Source organism: Lycorma delicatula, chromosome 12 (genome assembly GCF_047948215.1).
Source record: "Lycorma delicatula isolate Av1 chromosome 12, ASM4794821v1, whole genome shotgun sequence".
NCBI classification, from domain to species: Eukaryota; Metazoa; Arthropoda; class Insecta; order Hemiptera; family Fulgoridae; genus Lycorma; species Lycorma delicatula.
The window spans coordinates 33,347,604-33,370,211 of NC_134466.1; positions in this window are offsets into that span (position 1 = coordinate 33,347,604).

A 22,608-nucleotide genomic window follows, 5' to 3' on the forward strand; every position below is an offset into this window, starting at 1 on the left:
TAAAGGAATGGTAGAATGGTTTTAATCTCTTAGGTAATTCTAAGTTGATGAAAAATTTTAAAAATAAAGAAAAAAGTAATACGAACAGCTATTAAAGCAGAGCAAAGAATTTTAACAATGATTTAATACTAAAAAAAGTGTATTTGAGTTAAAAAACAAATCTTACAAAGTTGTCTTCCGTAGCTTTGGTAATTTATTCTTAAATAATGGAAAAATAATTATACATGAAAAAGAATATCTAAGATTTCTTTTTTGTGATGGGATAATTTATGATGAAGTTTTATTAAAATATTCATTATAAGTTTAAATAAACCGAAAAATTTTTTAGAATTCAAATAATCGGTGTTCAAATTTCTTTTCTGCTTCCCCACCTCCAAAATAATCTTCTAAGAATTTTTTTTTTGTCTAAAGTTAACTATGTAAAATAGAAGAAACAAAAAATCCACTAAAATATATATATAATAAATAAAAAGTTATCTGATATTTATTTGGGGGATAGTGGACGAATTATACAAAAACTTTAGTGTAATATAATTTAAAATTGTGATGTAATAAAAATTTTTCTATTAATTCAATAGAGAGAAATTGTATAATTTTTTTTTAAATCAATCTTTCTCGGAGGTAGGATTATGGGACTATTTTTAAATCCCTTATAATATTTCAGACTTGTTTATATTTTACTTGTAATATTACTAATTATTTTAAAATAGCACTATAATAGTCGTTTAATACATTTACTGATCCGTTTATTATAAAATCACCCCTTTCTTTTATAAAATAAATTTTAAGGAATTGATCGGTTCTTGTTTTTAACGTTAAATACGGGTAATAGATTTGCTGTTACATTAATTTCTTTAGAATTCCTTGCATTAAAATGTTACCTGACTTAATTTCATGATAAAAAAAAAACTTGACCGCACGAAATTATATTTAAATACTTAGACGTATGATAAAATGATTGTTAGAGCACGATTTCCGTTTAACTAATTTACGGTAAATTACCTGTTAACGTACGTATTTTTGGCAAAGAGTTTTGTTTTGGTATGGTTGGGCTATAATTATTTCTGATTAGTATCACGGTATTTGCCAGGTATTCTATTTTGAGTTATTAATCTAATGTCGTTATTTAATTTTACACATATGTACACGTGCGTGCGCGGATTTTAAAATTTAACATAATAAATACTGTTTATTCAATTTATTTTTCTCTGGCTCTGAATTAGTTACATCATTTTTGATTAGTTTCAAGTTTAATAGATTGATTTACTTTAATGATAATTATAATAATATTAAATTCAATACTTACTTTTCGGATTTCATTCTCCATTAGTTTTTAGCTGTGCTATTTCTATTTTATAACTGAAATTCAAAAGTCTATACCCAGTTTTTATTGTTATTCCATGTATATAAAAACGCGCATCTATGTATCTAAATGTATATATAAATATATGCATGCGAGTGCGCGCACACACACACAAAAAAAAGGATATTAATATAAAGAAACGGCTTCATATTTAAGAACTGAGGACTACTAGGAAGTAGAAACGTAGAAAAAATATAGTTGTAAAATTACTACTTTATGTGTGTTTGAAATTTTTTTCCACTATCTTGGATCCGTCTCATTGAATCAAACGTTTTTTTTAGATAGGAAGGTGGACATCTGATACTCGACTTTAATTGAACATTTTACGGAAAAACCGAAGGCGAAACCCATTTCTCGATAAATTCTTTCGTTTTCGAGTTATAAAAAACAATTAACTAAATTTCGAAGTTAACTATTGAGATAATTAAATAAAATAATATCAGTTGACCTAGCCATTTAATTTTTTACAAAGTATTAGTTACTGCGTATTATTATTGCTGTTGTTACTTATTATTGTGGATGTTATTATTAGTGTTTGTGCCAATAATTCCATCATTAACCGTTTAAAATTTGTTACTGGATGTAATTGTAAACATTTTACTTTCCAAAAAAGATTACTATGGAGCCTCATACCTCGCTATACTACTACGGCAACTTTCTATTTTTGCAAATTTGATAGCTTATAAGCCGAAAACGAAGTCATTGTCGAGAAACGGTTTTCGCATTCATTTTTCTTGTAAAATTTTACATTAAAATCATGTGTCTGGTCCATTTAGAAAAAAATAGTTTGATTCAATGTAGTGGATCCAAGACGGCGGAAGAAAATTTTAAATCATCATAAAGCAGTAACTTTGTAGCTATGCAGATCCACACTTGTTGCTATTTCCAAGTATCCCTCAGTTTTGAAACATGAAACCGTTTCCATATTTTAATATAACTGTATGAATGTACATCTCCTTCTAGCTCCCTCTGTTTTTGTGAGTGTATGTTATATGGAGGAGTAACTGTGTTAAATTTCATAATCACAAATTTACCCACTCCTATACATAGAGAAAGTGTTGTCTTTTTCCGTAGAAGGGACTTAGGAAATAATAAAACATCCAGAAATGAACAAAAAAAAAATAGTAAGCTTAAAAATTATATATTTTGTAACTACTTTAAAAATTCAGTAAATAAATAGAAACATAATATTTTAAATTAAATTTAAGGGAGAAATAAGGGAACCTTTTCTAATCACAGCAGGGTTAAGACAAGGAGATATCTATCACCGATTGTACTAAACTTAATTTTGGACAAAATAATAATAAAGGTAAAACAAAATATATGTTTTTTAATAGGAACTTTAAACAAAATGAATTAAATATTTTAAAACTTTAAGATAAAAAACAGTTTCAATCTACATATTAAAAAAAAATTGATAAATTAAATAAATGTAGTTTTTATCCAATTACTCAATTAGTAATTTATAGACTTTGTTGAGGGCTTTAAAACAATCATTACATCAGACCACAGGTAACCAGCTTACACCGACTACGCTCACTAAATAATGAGAGAGGAGATTTAAGGGAACGTAGCTTTTTGTGAAACTCAATGCCTTGCCTCAGTGGGATTCAAATCGAGATACCTCAGCAAATAATTAAAATGGAGAATTCTTATGGGTTTTAAAATACTCACCACTTCAAGCTCCATCAAATGAGCTCACACCGACTTCGACGACTCAATTCCTAAAAAAACGATTAGAGAAAACGTTAATTAAATTAAATTAACAAATACGAAACCACGTATATATGCTTTCTGATTGGTTTAACGGATTGAGAGGTGTTCTGATTATTAAACCAGAACTGGTATAACGGTCTGAAGCGTTCTTCTCATCATGCGCAAAATTTGTTAGAAAATTAAAAGTGGAGATAAAACCTGAGGGTCGACGCGCAACTAATGTTATCTGGAAGGGGAAGTCTTATGAACCACAAAATAGATTATGTATTTTAACTTAAGTTAATCTATTTACTGATGCTACGGAGCAGCACGAGTCCCCTGGTTATATTTACAAAAAAAAAATTAATCACTGGATGGAAATAAAATTTATAAACAGTAAATCTGACAATGAAATAGTATTAAGTTTTTTATTACCATTTTATATCGAATTGTGTATATTTTTCATTTTTTACTAAAAACACAAATATAATAATTGTAATTATCGTCTTGTTCAGGCTAGATTTAGACCGGATAACACAGCAATTTGCTTGCGTGTTTGTTGTAGTTGCGCGTTAACTTTATTTTTTAAACTAATTTTTAATTTTTTGAGAAACAAGAAGTTCTAAATTCAATATGTATCTGTATTTTTATGAATTTTTTTTTAAGGTTCCTTTACTATAAAATTTATTCAGAAACTAAACTGGAAGATTTTTTATAAGACTAAATATTCATAGATGTTTTGGAAAAAATTGTGTATATTTTTCATTTTTAACTAAAAACACAAATATAATAATTGTAATTATCGTCTTGTTCAGGCTAGATTTAGACCGGATAACACAGCAATTTGCTTGCGTGTTTGTTGTAGTTGCGCGTTAACTTTATTTTTTAAACTAATTTTTAATTTTTTGAGAAACAAGAAGTTCTAAATTCAATATGTATCTGTATTTTTATGAATTTTTTTTTAAGGTTCCTTTACTATAAAATTTATTCAGAAACTAAACTGGAAGATTTTTTATAAGACTAAATATTCATAGATGTTTTGGAAAAAATTGTGTATATTTTTCATTTTTAACTAAAAACACAAATATAATAATTTTAATTATCGTGTTGTTCAGGCTAGACTTAGACCGGATAACACAGCAATTTGCTTGCGTGTTTGTTGTAAATATATATACTTTAATGTGAAATATTGTGGTGTGATGATATGTGTTTTTTGTTTGTAAGATTACGAAACGTAATAATGGATATTTTCATTCCCTGAAGATACATTGAAGCGGCAACACATGTAGGATATTCCTATTAAGGATGTATGATACGATAATTCAAATGACATATGTGTTTTTAGTAAAAAATAAAATAATATATAAAAATCATTAAAAAAGCGAATTTTTTAATTTTATTCAGCTTTTTAAAGTTTGTTTTATTAATTTTTTTTTAACAGTTTAATTTTTTATTTAAAATTTTATAATTTGATTATTATTTAAATTATGAATTTTTATAAGAAGAAAATAAATAAAATCATTAGCAAGAACCTTATTTTAAAAATATAAGAAAATGAATTCAGACACCTAATTTATATGAATACATTCTAATTAATTATGAATTTGCTAAAAAAAAGGAAAAGAAATAACTTTTAGAAATCCTACATAAATAGGGTAATTTTTTTATTAAAAATATATTTTATTTAGATGTACAGACAAAATTAATGTACCAGAAAAGTAAGAAATTTATTTCACCTGATTATAATTTTTATTGCTGTTAAGTTTACGCTATTACGAAATGATTATTGCTGTCACGTAATTTTATGTTAAAGTTTTATGTGAAAAACCCTTTCACTATCATAATAAAACCATAAAATACATTACTGTATTAAAATAGTGCAATACTATTATTTTTATAATAATAACCTTTTAATTTCTAATCATTTCAATAATGACGACGGTAAAATCAAAAAATAAACACAATTTTTTCCAAAACGTCTATGAAGATTTAGTCTTATAAAAAATCTTCCAGTTTAGTTTCTGAATAAATTTTATAGTAAAGGAACCTTAAAAAAAATTCATAAAAATACAGATATATATTGAATTTAGAACTTCTTGTTTCTCAATAATTAAAAATTAGTTTAAAAAATAAAGTAAACGCGCAACTACAACACTAACGTGCATATTTTTATTTAATCAATATACGGTATTTACGTATATCAACAGATCAGTTTTTTTATTTAAAATAAGTATAAAACCATTTATTCAATATTCCTTTAAATTTGATGATTAAAATAATTAAGCGGGCAATAATTAGGGCCAACGAAGTATGTATAAATTATTTGTAATCTTTGTTTTCTTTTCGTACCGAAAAGGCCAACAAAAAACCATGTAAATATAATTTCTTTCTAGCTTCTTTTTTCTTCTTCTTTCTTCTTTTTCATTTTTACGATATGGCTTCGTTTTTTGCTAATCTGTCAATTTTCTTCCTCCTTCTTTTTATACTAAAAAAAAATTTTATATCGTAAATTATTTTTTGGAAGTTAAATCTAAATTCTTTCATGTCTATACTTCGGAGGTCCTCTTCCATCTGTTTCATGTAATTTGATTTACTTTTCATGTTCCACAGCTTGTCAAAGATTTATTCAATTTGTTCGGTTTCATCCTGATCATACGTTTAAAGAAATTTAACCTTTTGTTCCTTATCGCTGTTTCTTGATCTTTTTGATCCCGATAGATCTTAGATTTTAGTTCTTCCTCTGTTGTCTTTGGACCATGGATTTTCCTTTTCTTTCGATCTTAAAAAATTTGAAATGATAGGTTAGGTGTAATGCTACAGTGCCACGTAAAGTTACTGGTCTTACTGCAGCAGTACATAATTTATTTAAATTATTTTATTAAATTTTTTATATCGGAAAATTAAAAAAAAATGATTTTTATAAATGAAAAATAATTTTTTTTTTTTTTAATTTTTTACTGATCATTTCATTTTTTTTACTACATTTTTTACCAGTTGGTATTTTATATTTTTTATTTTTTCAATGGATAAAAATGTGAGAGTGATATTGGGAATATGAAAAAAATCAGAGTGTAGAAGAGGGCAATAGAGAGAGTTCTCTCATTCTCCTGACTTAGAAGTTTTGTGTTTAAGTTTATACTTACTTAAAAGATAAATTATGAAAATTTATAATTTCTCTTGAAAATAAAACAGAAAAAACTTTTTTTTAACCTATTTTTTTATCATTCATTTATTATTTTTAAAAGTCATAGTTTAATTTTATCAAAGGACACAGTTTGTTAACGCGTGCGCGCCAATACCGTGAAGTAGTGTGTGTTTACCAATATTAACTCCTCTAGCACTCTAAACCCACATGAAACGATAAACTATCACATATGCGTAACAATTCACCTTTCAAGCCGAGTTAAATTAACTGTCAACTTGTCATAATTTTCAACTAATAGAAAATTGACTTTTTTATTGTTTTATATTATTATTACATCACCACTGTAAACTGCTTATTTCAGGTGATATCATCAGATATTTTATTTCGCAGCTTGTTTTCAAGGTTATTTTAACTTCGTTCCGTAAATTCTTATATAAAATTGGATTTTCAGTTCTTATATAACTTGTCAAGCACTTTGTGGTCAATTGTTCCTACAGTTTTTTTTTATGAAATTAAGAATGTATAGTTTGCAGACTAAAGTCTTAACTCTACAGTTGTACCACTTTTATTATAGAACAATTAAAAATGAGAAATTAGTATTTCGTGTGCTAATTTGAGATACTAATATAAGCAAAATGAACCCGTAAACATGTCAGGAAACGCTTTATTTTTTCATTTATGGATAACAAAACTTTCGCCTTGCTTTTTGGTTCTGATGATAAAATTAAGCAATACCGAGATTACTGGGACTTAAATTAAGGGTAAAAATTTTGTGTTTTTATATGTGGAATTATTATCTTAACAATTAAATAAAGGAGACCCCTGAATCGTACCTCTTGTAATTTTCGAGAAAAAATGCAAAAAGTTTTGCATCGAAAAAAATCTTTTTTGCTAAATGTAATTTGAATAAAATTGTTTATAACAGTTTGTAAAGAATTTAATTCTGAGAAAATTGATGGAAATAAAGCCAATAGAAAGCAATGATAAGTTTCAGAAACTTTAATATAATTTACACCAAACAGGTTTACAATTTTTGTATACCAAAAGTCTTCATATTGTTAAGATAATCGAAAAAATATAACAATTGATTTAAAAGTACACAAAACAAAGAAAAACCTTAAAAATAAATGTTTAAATTACAAAAATTATTTTTATCACAAAATGAATTAGTACCAAAATATTTATTTATACTTAAAGCTATGTACACTCAAAGAAGTATTTTTAAGTGGTTGCAATATTGTAAAATGCACCGTTAAACTTGACAAATCCATACTTCTGAAACACGTCGTACAGCCAAAACTACTTTTGACAGGTTATACAACTTCTACAATACGATATTGTAGTTGTTAAATGCCAAATAGAGTAGAATAAACAAACTAATTTATCGGTATGCAAAGGAAATTGTCTGATGACGTAAGATGGTTAGATCATTCTGGTCATTTTACTAGTGGTTTTTTTCGATCGATCAGTTGGTTACCGTATGTATTATATAAATAATCTCGTTACATGTAGAGAAAAATGATCTGGTGCATCATCTCTTGTTGATGATGCACCAACAGGAGTAAAACATCAACATGTTTTTCTCCTGTTTGCTCAGGAGAAAAAACATATCCTGAGCAAAAACGGACATGTTTTTTTGTAAAGAAACGAATGAATTTTCCCTGTGTCATTTCACTTACACACGAAAAATTACATTTCCTTTTTTATCTGCAATTAAATTATGTTGCAAGAATTTTATAAGATGCTTTTGCAAGACGTCTGATTGCTTTTCCCTGAAAATCTTGGTGATAAGAAAAAATAACTGGTGGATAGTCAAAAAATTTATATTTCACACTAAATGTATAAAAAGCGGGCAAAGTATTACAGGACTTTCCTTGCTGCGCTGGTCAGAAAGTTATTTTGAAATCGAAAAAAATTGTAAATACAAAACATGAAATGTTCTTGGACGATTTTCCGTATTAAAAAAATTCTCGTTATAGTGGTAATGTTAATCGAAGTCACTTTTATAAACGTTGAGATCAAAAAACTAAAAATGATTTTTACGATGTTTTTTTTTTTTAAATTTGGGAGCCAGTGTATCAAGGAAGCTTCTCTATTGATTATGCCAGTTATCAAAATAAGATTGAAGATCAACATTCCCAAATTTCGTATAATATTTATTTTTTTATTTTTGGAGCTTCCTTACGCTGAAGAAGAAGAAAATTTTGGATACCTTTATTTATAAAGAATTGATTACTAACAGAAATAGATTCATTTAAAAGAATTATTTTAAAATATTGAAAAAATAAGATATAACTTTTATAAAAATAATTAAAAAAACTGATTCTTATTTGTGGTTCAGAGTACAATTGATGCAAAGACAATTTTAATTTAAATAGCTCTTTAAATGACGAAGAAAAATGCAAAAAAAAAAAATGATAAAGATTAAAAGAGTTAGATCCAAAAAAACCCAGAAAAGAGAATATTTATTTTTTAGAGGTGGGGAATAAATTTTAAGAAAGATTTTTCTAAAAATATTAATATGCTGGTTAAAATACCCCCCTACAATAAAGGACAAAATAAGAAAAAAAAAATTCAAAAAACTTTTCTGCATTTCAGGTCCGGATTGTATAACTTTTAAAAAATGTACACATTTCTTGATAGCTCTATTATAAACTTTAAAAAAAAATTGTTTAAATATTAAAACTGAAGAGGGAGAGCAAAATAACAAAAAATATATATTTAAATTTTAAGAATTGAGGGATTGATTTTTTGAAAAAAATTTTTTTGGGATTTTTTATATATGCGTTGTTGTTACCAAACTTACTTTAATAAATTTGTCTCTAAATTGCCTCGGAAGAAACTCGAAATCGGTTTTTTAGTACCGGTATCGGTATTTTCCCACCTCCTGAACAAATTTTGAAAAGAAATTAAAATGATCAATATTTATATAGAAATATTTGAGCCAAATTTGAAGAAAATCTGTTTGGTCAAACCTGCGATATAAAGACAAAAAAAGTGCGGCACACATATGTCTTCCTACCCCACATACATACATATATATATATATATATATATATATATATATATATATATATATATATATATATATATGATTTTTGGTCTAGATGAATTAGTTGGTTCCTAAAACGTGTAAAGTTTTCCAAAAGGCTCGACACTCCATTTTTGACATCACGATACTTTCCCTTTTAATATGCCTATTCTAGCTGTATTTGTCGGGAAAGTAAAATAGATAGGAAATATGTTGTGACATTTTGTGTAGGTGTTTACCTTTACCCAAGTTTAAGTGTTTCGAAATTGGTGATTCCATTTCTTGTGAAGCATGATTCATCAGAAATTAGCACCGAATAAGGAAATTGGATTCCTGTGCTTATTCCCTAATTAACTACTGGCAAAATTTTTACAGTTTTTAATGGTCTGTCGGTAATATGCCTTTTACACCTTGTTATGGATGATAAATTCAATTATATTCCAGTAATAATTACTACAGGCTCAATTATAAAACACTGAGTAACACGTTTCTGGTGTTCTGGTGTTGTAGGAAATAAAAATATAGCATTAAATCATTTTTCTCCCGTTTTTGAATTTCTCACAAAAGCCATTATCAAACAGAAACTACTATAGTATGATTCGCTAAAATGGCTCTTCACAACTTCAAACGTTTTATGATTTAGTATTCCTCAGTAAGGATATTTTTCATGAAATTTGTAGATCAGAAAAAAGTCGAGTTCCCTTCACGCGGTTTTTTTCTGATGCACGGCTTACACACACGTACACACACAACTTAATTTAAAATATTTATAATTTTATCTACAAAATCTAGACAAATTCCTAATAAATCCTACAACTGTGTTAGCTTTTCTTTTTTCAAAAAAATTCTTATGTATGGAAATAATATATTGTCAGTTTTAATTATATTAATAGAAAAAATGGTTAATGCCTGACATTAAATATATAGGTGAAAACCATTTTTTTATCTTATCGTCCGAACAGATTGATTTTTTTTTTACGTCTGTAGAAATACCGGATCTAAACGAAGACGGATATAAGTGAATATTTAAATATTCCGGAGTGGGTAAATTTACAGGATGTAAAAGAATGAGAAGGGATGTAAAAGTCAAACGAGAGTAAAACAGGCATGGAGTATGGGTGAAAGTAAAAAAAAGGAGGGAAAAAAGCGACCAGCTGAGCGCTATGTCATAGCTTATAGAATGTAAAATGACACAGGGCTGGAAAAGAAGGATAGTAAATGATCGAATATGAGAGAAAAAGAGATGGTGAATGAGTCGAGAGTGAAAATGCGCATTACACTTGCGCCGTAAACATTTTTCACATTGATTTCTATTTCCAGATCAAAGTTTTCTTTTATTTCATTCACTTTACTTGGATGATAGAGAATTTTTTTTTTAATAAAATAAAGTATCACTCGCTGGAAATATCGGAATGAAATCTCCGTAGTTTGTTAAATTTCAATGGTATTTTACCAGAACCAGTTATTTTATTTTTACATTATATGTTTTTATTTTTCTTCCTCTTTGAGAAACTGTAAACAAGAAATTAGAACGATTTCCGTAAAAAGTTAAAATAAATTAAATATTTTTTTTATTTTTGAGGTTAATATTTTTTTAATAAAAAAAAAAATTAAAATAAAAATCATGCTTTATTCCAACGATGTTCTTGGGACATCATTTTTAAACGTAATATAAAATTTTACTACTTTATGTTTATTTTGATGAAGTATAAGATAAAATCAAAATATCTGAATATAATTTTGAATCCATGATTAACAATGCCACCAAATTAAAAATAAATAAATGTGGCGCTAAATCATTGCCGATGTGTATGAAAATTAATAATTCGCTTAATAATAATTTAAAAAAAATTGTTTCCATGTTTTTTCCACGACTGCCCAAAAAGGAGTGTAATGTATTTAGGGTGTACGTATATATATTTTACCGTAACAGCATAACTGCTGAACCGATTTAGGTTATGACTCAACGTTGGAATTCTTACGTTACCGGAAGTGTCATAAGCCGTAATTTTTATATATTTTAGGCTTATTATATTATAAATGTTTTTTGTATATTATAAATTTTAGGCTCTGTAATTTTTATATATATAATTTTTTATTGTTGTTTAATATTATAATATAAAATATTATCCTATATGAAAAAATATTCATATATAGGTTAAGCTTAACAAATTTGTTTAGGTAATGTTTTCTCTAAATCTGACAGCCCTTCCAATAAACATTAAAATAAGAAAAAGAACATTTTCAAAAAAATTTCTGCATTTCACATCCGGGTTTTACACATGAATATCTTATACGCATATATAAATGTCAAACTTTGTTTGTCCGACTGTCCGTCCCACTGTCTGTCTGCCTGCCAATTGTTTTCATATATTCAGGATGAAATCTTGTTATCCCAGGGAAAGATTTGAGTCACAGATCGAAGCATTTGCATTAAGATATTAATTATTTAAATAATTTTAGTATATAGTTACATATGGTGTTTGATTAGTTACATTAATATTACATAGCATTGTACATTAATATAGTATTTAACATTTTATCTTTATTGCATAACTGAGTTTGCTGTTTAAGGTATGTATACATATGCATACATATGTATGTATTTATAGTTGATGAGATGTTTCAATTGAGACCTCTCTTTGCGTGAAATTTGTTTATTGTATCAAATTTACTTATAGATCTGATTAATTAGGACTTATTGTAAATAAAAGTAACTTTACTGGCAAAAAAATTCAGTTAAGGGTTTATATTTTAAAAATTTATAGACATTTGTTGTTAGCTGTATGTAAGAAGTATGAACTTTCAAAAAAATGTTGAAAATATTTAAACTGAAGAGAGGCAGTGAGAAAGAATGCAAAACATATACTTCAGTTTAGAAGAGGTGGGAGTTCATTTAAAAAAAGAAGGCTTTTTGGACATTTTGTATATGCATTGTAAGTAAAAGATTTATTCTAATAATTTTTCCTTAAAATGCCTCTAAAGAAAGTGTAAATCGGTTTTTTTATATCCCGTTTCCCGTTAACCAATTTTTACAATTTTTAATAATCTATGCCCAATATGTAGAAATAATTGAGCCAGATTCGAAGAAAATCGGCCTGGTCCATTGTAAGGTATAAAGCCCAAACCAATACGTTATACTCGTACATACATATGTTTTTTTTTGGTCTAGATGAACTTTGCAATTAAAAAATAGATTTTCAAAAAACCGGATATCCAATTTTTGACATGATCACCATACTTTACCCTTTAGAAAATATAATATTCTAACAATATTTCGGTTAAAATAAAGATGACTTTTTGGTTAAAAGAAAGTAAAAGGTGTCTTTGCGGAGACCATTATTTATAGCCTAACCTAGCGTTTCTCTACCGGGGATCGCGAAATTAGCCAAAACTTTTACGCGTAACAATAATGAAATCATTTTATGAGAAAAAATATCATTTGTTATAAAAATTTTACTTACATTTATAAGTACACATGTACAGAAAATAAATTAATTATATGGTTGAAATTTTCATATTAACTTCGACGAGCAAGCCAAAACATATCTAAATCTTCAAATATGAATTGTATCTGTAATGATTCACCGCCAGACATTTCGATGAGCTGGTCGTGAATTTCAACTGGTAACATAGCAGCTGTAATAACATTTTCACTGAATGGATTTAGTACCCATCTTTTCGAGAAATCGGTTTAACTACCGGGGATGCTTCTTCATGCTAGCCAAACTGTGGTGAATAATACTGTTTTCTTCATCCAAAATTTTTCTCAATATAATCGGAGTGAAAACATATAATAATTTTGGCTTTAAAGGCAAATAATTCAGATATCAAGGTTCTTAATAAAAGCATGAACTTTGTATATCATTAATAAAATGTTTTTATCACGTCCTTGTAAATTCACATTCAAGTCATTTAAACGCAAAAATACAGTACCTAAAAGTAAGCCAACAGTAACATATATAGTCAGTATTCTGTAAAAACTTGAGAATAGAGGTTGTTTATCCTGGCAAGGACAAAGAAAAAAGTAAAGTGAACCATTATAATTAAAAAAAAGCTGATTTGGACACCACATAACTTCCTTGTACACCTATTAAATTAGAAATACACATTTTATGCTGCACTTCATTTAAACTTATTTCATTTGAAAGTGAGATACGATAATCCAATTCTTTAATAAAGTTGACAGTTACACAATTGCTGAAATATTAGTTTTCATTAATATCAAATATTTATACAATTATTAATTCAACAATCTTACATGGAATATTAGGATAGAGTAAATGTCCCTTCATTACTCGTATTACTAAATTAGTATTATCCGTATCTTCGTGAGTTGCTGATTATCAAAATTTTTAGATTTCTCGTAAGTCGTATAAATAAAATTTAATAATATTAAACTATTCCGTTTAGTGAACTCCTGTATACTAGTTAAAAATGTAAATTTGACCTAACGGTGTAAAATATTCAGTTTTTATTATTGGATTATTTGGTGAATAATCAAAAATTGAAAAGAAACAATCATACAGGAAAAATAAAGATAACATGAAGAAATATATCTCAAAAAAACAAGAAGAAGATGAATATGAAGAGGAAGAAAATGTTAATACCAAGGAAAGAATAAAAAAACTTAAAAGAGGATGATGAATATAAAAAGAGAGAAAATTTAAAAACTAGATAACATATACACAATTTAAGATCAGAGGAATTAATCAGAAGAGTGATTAAATGATTGACAACAAAAAGCAAATAAACGAAATGATGATCAACTCTGATTAGGAGAAAAATTGTCCGACAATATTAGAGGAGTAATGAACTAATAGATAAAGATATTTTGCAATTTATTAAAGATCGGGCATGTATGACTCAGTGTTTATGTTGTTCTTGTGAGGGTCTATTTTTTAGTCATTCTGTAGGTAACTTTAATGTAAATAAAATTAAACCATAAAAAAAATTATAAATTATTACAGAATAATTAAATAAAATTAAACAGAAATTAAACTAGAAAATCCAAAAATAATGCGATTCCAAATTATAATTTTCAATTAATATTAAATAATCAGATATTTCACCAGTTCTATTGCATATACACATATGTAATAATAATAATACATATTAAACTACATTTACACATTTTTAAAAGTTCATCAAATTTTATTCACTATCAAAAATTTTAATTCACATTCAATAATTTCTGATTTTTTTCATATTTAAAAAAACAATTTATTGTTATTATTGAATAATTATTTATTGTAAAAATTTGTTTACAGTCACAGGTTTAATAATTATTAATAAATCAATATATTTAATTAAAAAAAAAAAAAAAAACTTTTTTAAGAAGGCGTCAGTTCGTCGCTTCCCGTCATGACACAGTTCGAGTCCTAGCCGACCATTTTTTTTTTTCACTCAAATATTATTATTTTTTTTTTCAAACCGTCCGCTACACAACAGCTGTTCAACAGCGCTGTCAACCTTTGAAATATTACTTCAATAATTTAAATATATAACCAGGTTGGCAACACTGACACAAAATAAATCAAGTGGCAACACTGACGTGCTACTATCGTCACTGACGTCACAATCCAAGATGGCGGTGTCTCTGTTAATTTCCAAGTTGCGAATTAATTTTGATGGCTTCATACATTCATCGTAGAGAACTTGAAATCAAACAATGCACTGTGACTTTCCATCAGATGAGGTAAAACCATAATTTATACAACTTTCATTGTACAATCTTGTCGTTTTAGTAATCGATTTACTGGATTTAGATGCCTCACTTCATTTTTCACAAATTTATCCATTTTGCTTAAAAATATAATTGAAAGAAAGACAGTTGCACAGTTTCACCATACCGATTATCCGAAACCTCAGTTATTATTATTATTTTCAATGAAACTACGCTTTTAAAAACTTAAATAAACGCACCAGACGTGCACTTTGCAAATTAAACTGACGTGCTGCAATTCCTTGCGCCTCTTTTATACTGCTGAGAGCACGACGTGTTCAAACGTATAATATGCATGTTCGAACATGACGTTGTCACAGCGAATATTATGCAAGCAGACCAAATTAAAGGGGCACGTTTACATCAAGTTGGAACCGGTAATCTGCTCACGTTTGTACATTTCATACGTGTGTGTACATACCCGTCGCTATCAACGCAGCTAAATAGATTTAATTAGGTTTCACTGGGTTTGGGTTGGGTGGGGTTGCATAATATTCCATATATTTTTTTTTTTTTTTTACTCTGGGATTCGTGGAGCTAAAAATGTTTAGGATCACTGGTCTAACATAACTATTATTTAGGTTTGGTTATGTCTATTACTAACTTGTTCTTATTTACGGATATTAATTTAATTGAAACTTTCAGTCTTACAACCTATTATTTTTGTTTGATAATTGGCATATCATTGTTTCGAAAGAATTTAAACTGAATTTCTCTAAAATATTTCCTCTGATTTTAAGGAAAGAGATAATCTTTTACTTTGATATTACCAGAAACAATCATGTCCGTAAAATTCGTATAAATAACTATTTTAATTATTCATCCATTTTTTTTAAAAAGCATATTCTTTAGAAATTAGTTTATCAAAAACCCACACAGTTTTCATGAAATTTTTACATGTTTATATTATCGTGTAACATAATTAATTCTGAAACTCTTGTGAAAATTCCATTTCATCGATTTATATTCTTGTTCTTAATATACCAACCTATACTTTTTATTTATATTAAATTCTGGAATAAATATTCCTGCATATCACGCAGTAAACATAGCTTCCGCATTCTTTTCATATTTTTATCAAAATGCATTTTCATCTCTTGGATTTCCTAGGATTTTTTTTTATAAGGGCAACGGTTTGTTCAGTTAGCCAAATTATATTTTAAATGAACATATAATAATTATATACATTTAAAAAATATAAAAAATAACTTATGTTATTATTAATAATGATTAACCGGAGAAAAAGTAGAAACCAAAAAAAAAACTTTTTTAATTCGTTTTTAAATTTCAGTTTTTGAATTCGGCGCCAAAATAAAGGCTAGAAAATAATCTTGATAGTTAGTTGGTTTTAATTTTCCATAGATTTCTAAAATATATTTAACAAAGAATTTAATACTTTTCTTTCCGTTTATTTATATTTATAATTACATTATTTTAATATTTTTTAGCTTTATTTTAAAAACTGACAAAAACTTTTTTTTAAGTATGAAAAATGCGGTTTTTAATAAAAAAAGGGGGGGAAGAAATGTTAATATAAGACAATTATTAAAAAAAATTGGTTTATATATTCCTCTTTTAAATATGTCTGCTAATTTCATCATATGATGAAAAAGTACACTATTAAGCAGAATTTTAATCTGTAAAGTACAATAATCGGCTCAATTTAAAGGGGTTTAAAAATAATTGGAAGAAATAGGATGTAGAAATTAATTGCATAGTTTACATAGTTACAAAATTACTACTTACTTTATGGTGTTAGAATTTTTTTTGGCATCTTGAATCAACAATATTAAATCAAATTTTTTTTTAATAATATTTACGTTTTAATAAATTACGTACCTTTAATGGTACGTAATTTATTTAATTATAAATTTCAAAACAGAGAACCAATAAGTAAATCAACTGTGACCGAGACAGTACAGTGATTTGAAGAAATCGTTATTTTAAAAATAGTCCTCACAACAGGAGACCAAAAACTCCTACTAGTAATGAAAAATCTTAAAATGTTTGATAGACGTTTGTTAAGGATCCTCAGTTATCCACCATGAAATTAGTTATTTTTCAGTTATAAAAATAATCATGAAAACAATCATTTTCACCCTTATAGGTATAGTTTCTTTGTTCAAGAACTTTCAGAAGATTTAATTTGTAATTTTGTAACTATGTAGATTCATACTTGTTTTTATCTCCTAGTATTCTTAGTTTTGATATACGAAGCCGTTTTCATACTTTAATATCACTCTGTATAAAATTATATCTAGCTCCTTCTCAGTATCTCTCTCTCTTTCTCTCTGTGTGTGTGTGTGTGTGTATTTGTGTATGTGGAAGAGTAAGCTGTATTATATTTCATAATCGCAGGTTTACTAACACCTAGGCTATGAAACCGTTTCTGTATTTTAACATAACACATTATATATATATATATTTTTTTTTATATAAAAAATATAATATTTATAAATATATTATATTAATTTATAAATATAATATTTATGTTATAATTTTTTTTCTTTTTTTGTTTTAAAAAATTATCATATAATGCTTATACTTCTTATAACATTATGTATTTCAAATACGATATATATTAATCTAACACTCCATTGAATTAAATTCGGGAAAGTTTTGCAACTGCAAAGTTAATTTTGTATCCATTTTGATAGCTGATAATGTTTATCCTAGATAGTAATTTCCTAAGAAAGTAGGAGAAACTACTCTTCTGTCATTGATAGAATACACAAGATAGAAATAAAATTCATAAATATGTCTTTCGTTAGATGAGAAGAAATTTTTTTTATACAAAGTAATATGTTTACTTAATTCTGTGTTTACCCATATTAGATTTTTCAAACTGGATCCAATAAGTTAAACACATCTGATACTGATAGAATGTCAATAGTAAGAAATCTTTTAAAAAGAAATAAAGCGGTTTTATTTGTAAGAAAATAAGTTGTAGAAGAAAGTAAGAGTGAAATAGCGATAGAAAAAAACATACATAATTTAAGATAAAAATGGTGGATGTTCTATTATGTATCACTGAGAGGAAAAAAAAATAGGAAAACCGCAATATTGAAATTTGAAAAGAGAGATTCTATGGAATGGGAAATGAATTTGCAATAGCGTCTGGAAAAAAGGAAAAAAGAGAGATTCAATATAATCTTGAGATAAATTTATGATTAAGAGGAAGTGAGTGAAAAAAACCCAGAAAAAGAAAAAGACAGAGACAAGAGAGTATTAATAACTTTATAACCAGATAAACCAAATGAAATAAAGAGGATACAGTGTTTAACAAAAATATGGTTACACTGTTTTCTGTAGACCTTTGTAGGGGAGTTTGATTATTCTACATCATACAAAAATTTAAATCTTAATGTAGTTCGTCATGTCGGGTGCGTGCAATTGATAGTTGTCACATTTAGTTAATAAAAAAATACAATCATAAAAATATAAACGCTATAAAAAAAAAATTATTTATGTAAAGGAAAAAACTTTATTTTAAAATGTCAAATTAAAATTTCTAGTAAATTATCAATTTAAAACAAAAAGTAAAATATTAGTTTATCTGTAACATTATTGGAAACTGTAAGTTATTTTACCATTCGCTTATCTTCGCAATTTAACAGAGTTTTTAGAATAATTTTATTTATTTACTAGCCAGTCAGTGCTCGCTTCGCTTGCTCTTTCGGTGTAGCCACTAATAGATCCCACTATATTCATTATTCTCATGCTTCTGATAATACTGATAAAAAACAAAGCATGTCCAATTTATAAAACTAATCAGTATATTGTAATTTATTTATAGCAACAGTTTGGTCAGCACAGGACTCGAAATTTTGAGTAATCTAAAGAATATGGGATTCAGAAAAGTCACCCCTAATTTAAAAATAGTAGTTATAACTGATCGTCGGTCTTTCTTACCGGTAAGAAAGTATTTTTCACGGCTATTAACGTTACCCAACAAACACCACGAGCAGATAACCTATTTCGTTTGTTATATTCCTTTGTCTTTTTTTTATTATGAATTTTAATCAAGTAACCGGTGGTAGGTGCAGTCGCGATGCTTCACATTGCACATAAAATAACAGTGGCAGTAGATGTGTTGGTAGAGACGGCACGTCATACACCGTCGCACATTTAAAGGCCCATAACCGTAAGAGATATCTAAAAAGATTTTTTTTTGAAGAAAATTTAATTTTCAATAATACAAGTGGTATACGAATTACATTTGACCGGAGAAAAGTTGAATATCAGTAAGCAGCATAATCCGGTTGTTATTGCAAACTATAACAACGACCACCATCTTGAAATGGTCAACCATTTCATAACGGAAATAGTTCTACGTTCTTTCCAGGTATAAAAATTATGTTCATGCAAAATTTCAGATAAATCGGTTGAGTAACTTTTGCCTGAAAGAGTAACAGACTCAGAGAAACCATTAGACCACTTTATATAATAAATATATATAAACCGGGTGGCTGGAAAGTTAATTACACTCCCCTCTAACGTTTTAATAATTGAGATAACCGGATGCGGTTTGGGACATTCTTCCTTGCACCGACAAAGATGACAATGAAATATGAAGTAGCCCTTCAGTACAAGAAGGAATACCGCAAACCGCATCCAGTTGCCTCAATTATAAAAAAAGTTAGAGGATGTGATAAAGTTACTTTTCAGCTACCCGGTGTATATATATATCATAATAAAGGGTTTTATTTGTTATTGTCTAAAAGTCGGAATTGATTTTTATTTTTGGCAAAATTATGAAAAAAAAATTATTGTAATAGTGTTTTATATGTAATATTTACAGGAATGTTTCAAGAAGAAAGAAAATTTCGTTTCTTCGTGAAACAAATCTCTTTTACGAAAAGAATAAATTTATTTTACGAAGAAAATTCATAACATATTCTAAAAGTATGAATTAGAAAAATTTGCATATGAACTTTCCAAAACGTTACGTTTTTAAGTTTTAGTTTGCAAAAAACTTCACCCTGAATTATGCTCCAAGGCTAAAATAAAAGGATATTGATATTCATGGAACTTAAAATTAAATTTGATGGTTTCATTCAGTTTTTAACCTGAAAAATTGCTTTAAAATGTCGTAAAATTGTATCTCTAGTAATCTTTTCGAAAATTATTACGAGGTTGAGTAATAATTATCTGCAATTTTTTTTACACAAAGTTAAAACAGGGAGGGATTCAATATATACATAAATTTTTTACATAGTCACCTCTCTTTTCAATGCACTTGGTCCATTGTCCACAACCTTGCGATTTCCATCCAAAAAGAAGGTTTTCGGTTGGTTGCGAAGCTTATTTTTGCACCGTTTCCTGCACTATTAAGTCTGCAGATAACCTCATAGAGCATACTTGAGCGGCCCAAATAGATGAAAGATCTGGACTGTTCCAGGAGGAGTGTTCCAGTACCTTAGAATTCATCTTGTTGAAGGTTTGAATGGTGTGACGAGCAATATGCGGGTGGGTGTTGTTATGCAAAAATAACAAAACCTTTTTCAGCAACAGACTTCACGGAAATCAGACTCGTCATGAATTATATGATGGGCAGAACTGTGACTGATGTTCAAATAAGACGTACCTCATCGATAGTAACCAGCCTACTAACCAGAACCATCAATCGAGCTTGCTAAATCTTTGAATCTTGCTGAATCTGAATGCATTAATGCGCGCTCGTGTTTGAATATTCTGTGTTGTGTGTGTGAATGTGTTGTCATAATTCTAGCCCGCGCGCACGCATACAAACCTTTTTTCTAATACAGAAGATATAACACTAATATTAGATGTTAACGTTTTCTTTCAGTTTATTTAAATTTTTCTATAATTAATAATGTGAGTTCAGTTATTACCTTATTCTCTTCATTAAAGAATGTCCAAAAAGTAGCAATGGGTTTATATATTTTTAATGACATATTAAACGGTAAACATATAAAGTAGCTTTAATATATTATCTACCGTAACAACCTTCTTCTATGAATTCTGTACAAGGGGATTAAAACTTCTGCTTTGTATTTAACGCAACTTATATCGACGCTTTAGGCATGCATACTACATAATTAATATTTATTTAGTTCGGTTGTTGTAAACTTAATAGATTGTATTTATTATATGAGCACTACAACCTAATAAACTACTTTAGTCTTACAGAGGATATCGAATATGTCATTATTTATTATATATTTGTAACATTCTTATTCGTTATTTTGTATTGTACTTTCATCTGGTGGCTTCCGGGTTTGAATCCCCCGATCAGACATGGCATTTTTCATATGATAAAACAGTTTTCAATTACCGTTTATCCACGTGCAAGAAGATTTAGTGGTTTTAATTCAACCACAAAAAAATATATATTATAGCAACTTTCTATATTCTATTAAAAAAGATTAGTTCATAAAATTTTTACAAATCGGTTATCACCATTAAACTCAACGATAATTGTCTATTACTTCTAGCTTAGAAAGCGTAAATACATAATACCCAATAGTCGTACGCATCTGTGAGGCGCCTGAAGAAGTGTGGGATTGATAATTGTACAGGGAAGATGATAGCGTATTAAGTAAAGATGCAATAATTTGTGGGTCCAATAATCAGTCCATCTCCACCCTCCGCATCTACTAAGCTTTAAACTTAGAGTGTTATATTTAGCGTAGAATGATATATATGATCATTCTCATTCACCTCTGAAGTAATACCATACGGTGTTTCTGGAGGTTAAACAGAAAAATTGAAGATCGTGAGTTTGATAAGATATTATTTGGGATATTCCTTGGAAGATTAGCCAAGTTTTTGCATTTTTCTTCTGACGCGATTCCTTTCATAACCATTACATACCAATCTGTACAGTCAATAACCCTTTTCAGATCTTTTGACCATGTCATTCTGTGTCTCGCTTGTGATTATCGCAACACACCCAATATTTTCTTAGTTCATCCCTCCATCTAATTGCAAGTATTCCCCCTTCGTATTTTCTTGTCCCTGAGAACCTATTCCCCTACATATTTTAGTCCAACACAATTCATCAATTCTGATCACATGATCAACCTCATTTTCAATTTTAGAAAATGTTTCTGTAGCCAAATGCCTCACTCTAAAATCCTACATCTCTCCTTATCATTCCTTTTGATGCCAAACATACTTTTAGTCATCCTATGCTGTATTACTTCTCATCTCCTCTCTATCCCTGTCGTAAGTGCCAAGTTTGGCATCCGTAAGAAATCGTTGGCTATACCCAAATATCTTTCATGTTATATTCTTTTAGAAAAATCCCGTTAAGGTTCTTTACGAAAGACCAATAATGTTTTTCTCCTATCGATAATTTATTCGGTTGTTTCTCCTCCTTACTACTTATCTATTGAAAAGACTCAGTCTGACCTAAAAACCTTACGTACTCAATATTTATCTTGTCCACCAGTGCCTGACTTTTTCCAGACTTGTACTTATCTTATCAAGATTTAGTAATTGGTCTTTCTTCCTGCATATTTCTGTTAGTTCCTTCAATATTTCTTGATGATTTTTACTCGAATTTACAACTAGTAAAATATTATTAGGGAATTTCAGATTAGATAAAAAGAATTTATACAAGAATTAATTTCAGGTAGTTTTTTGCGACAAGTACCATCATGTATTCCGGAATTCTAAAACGG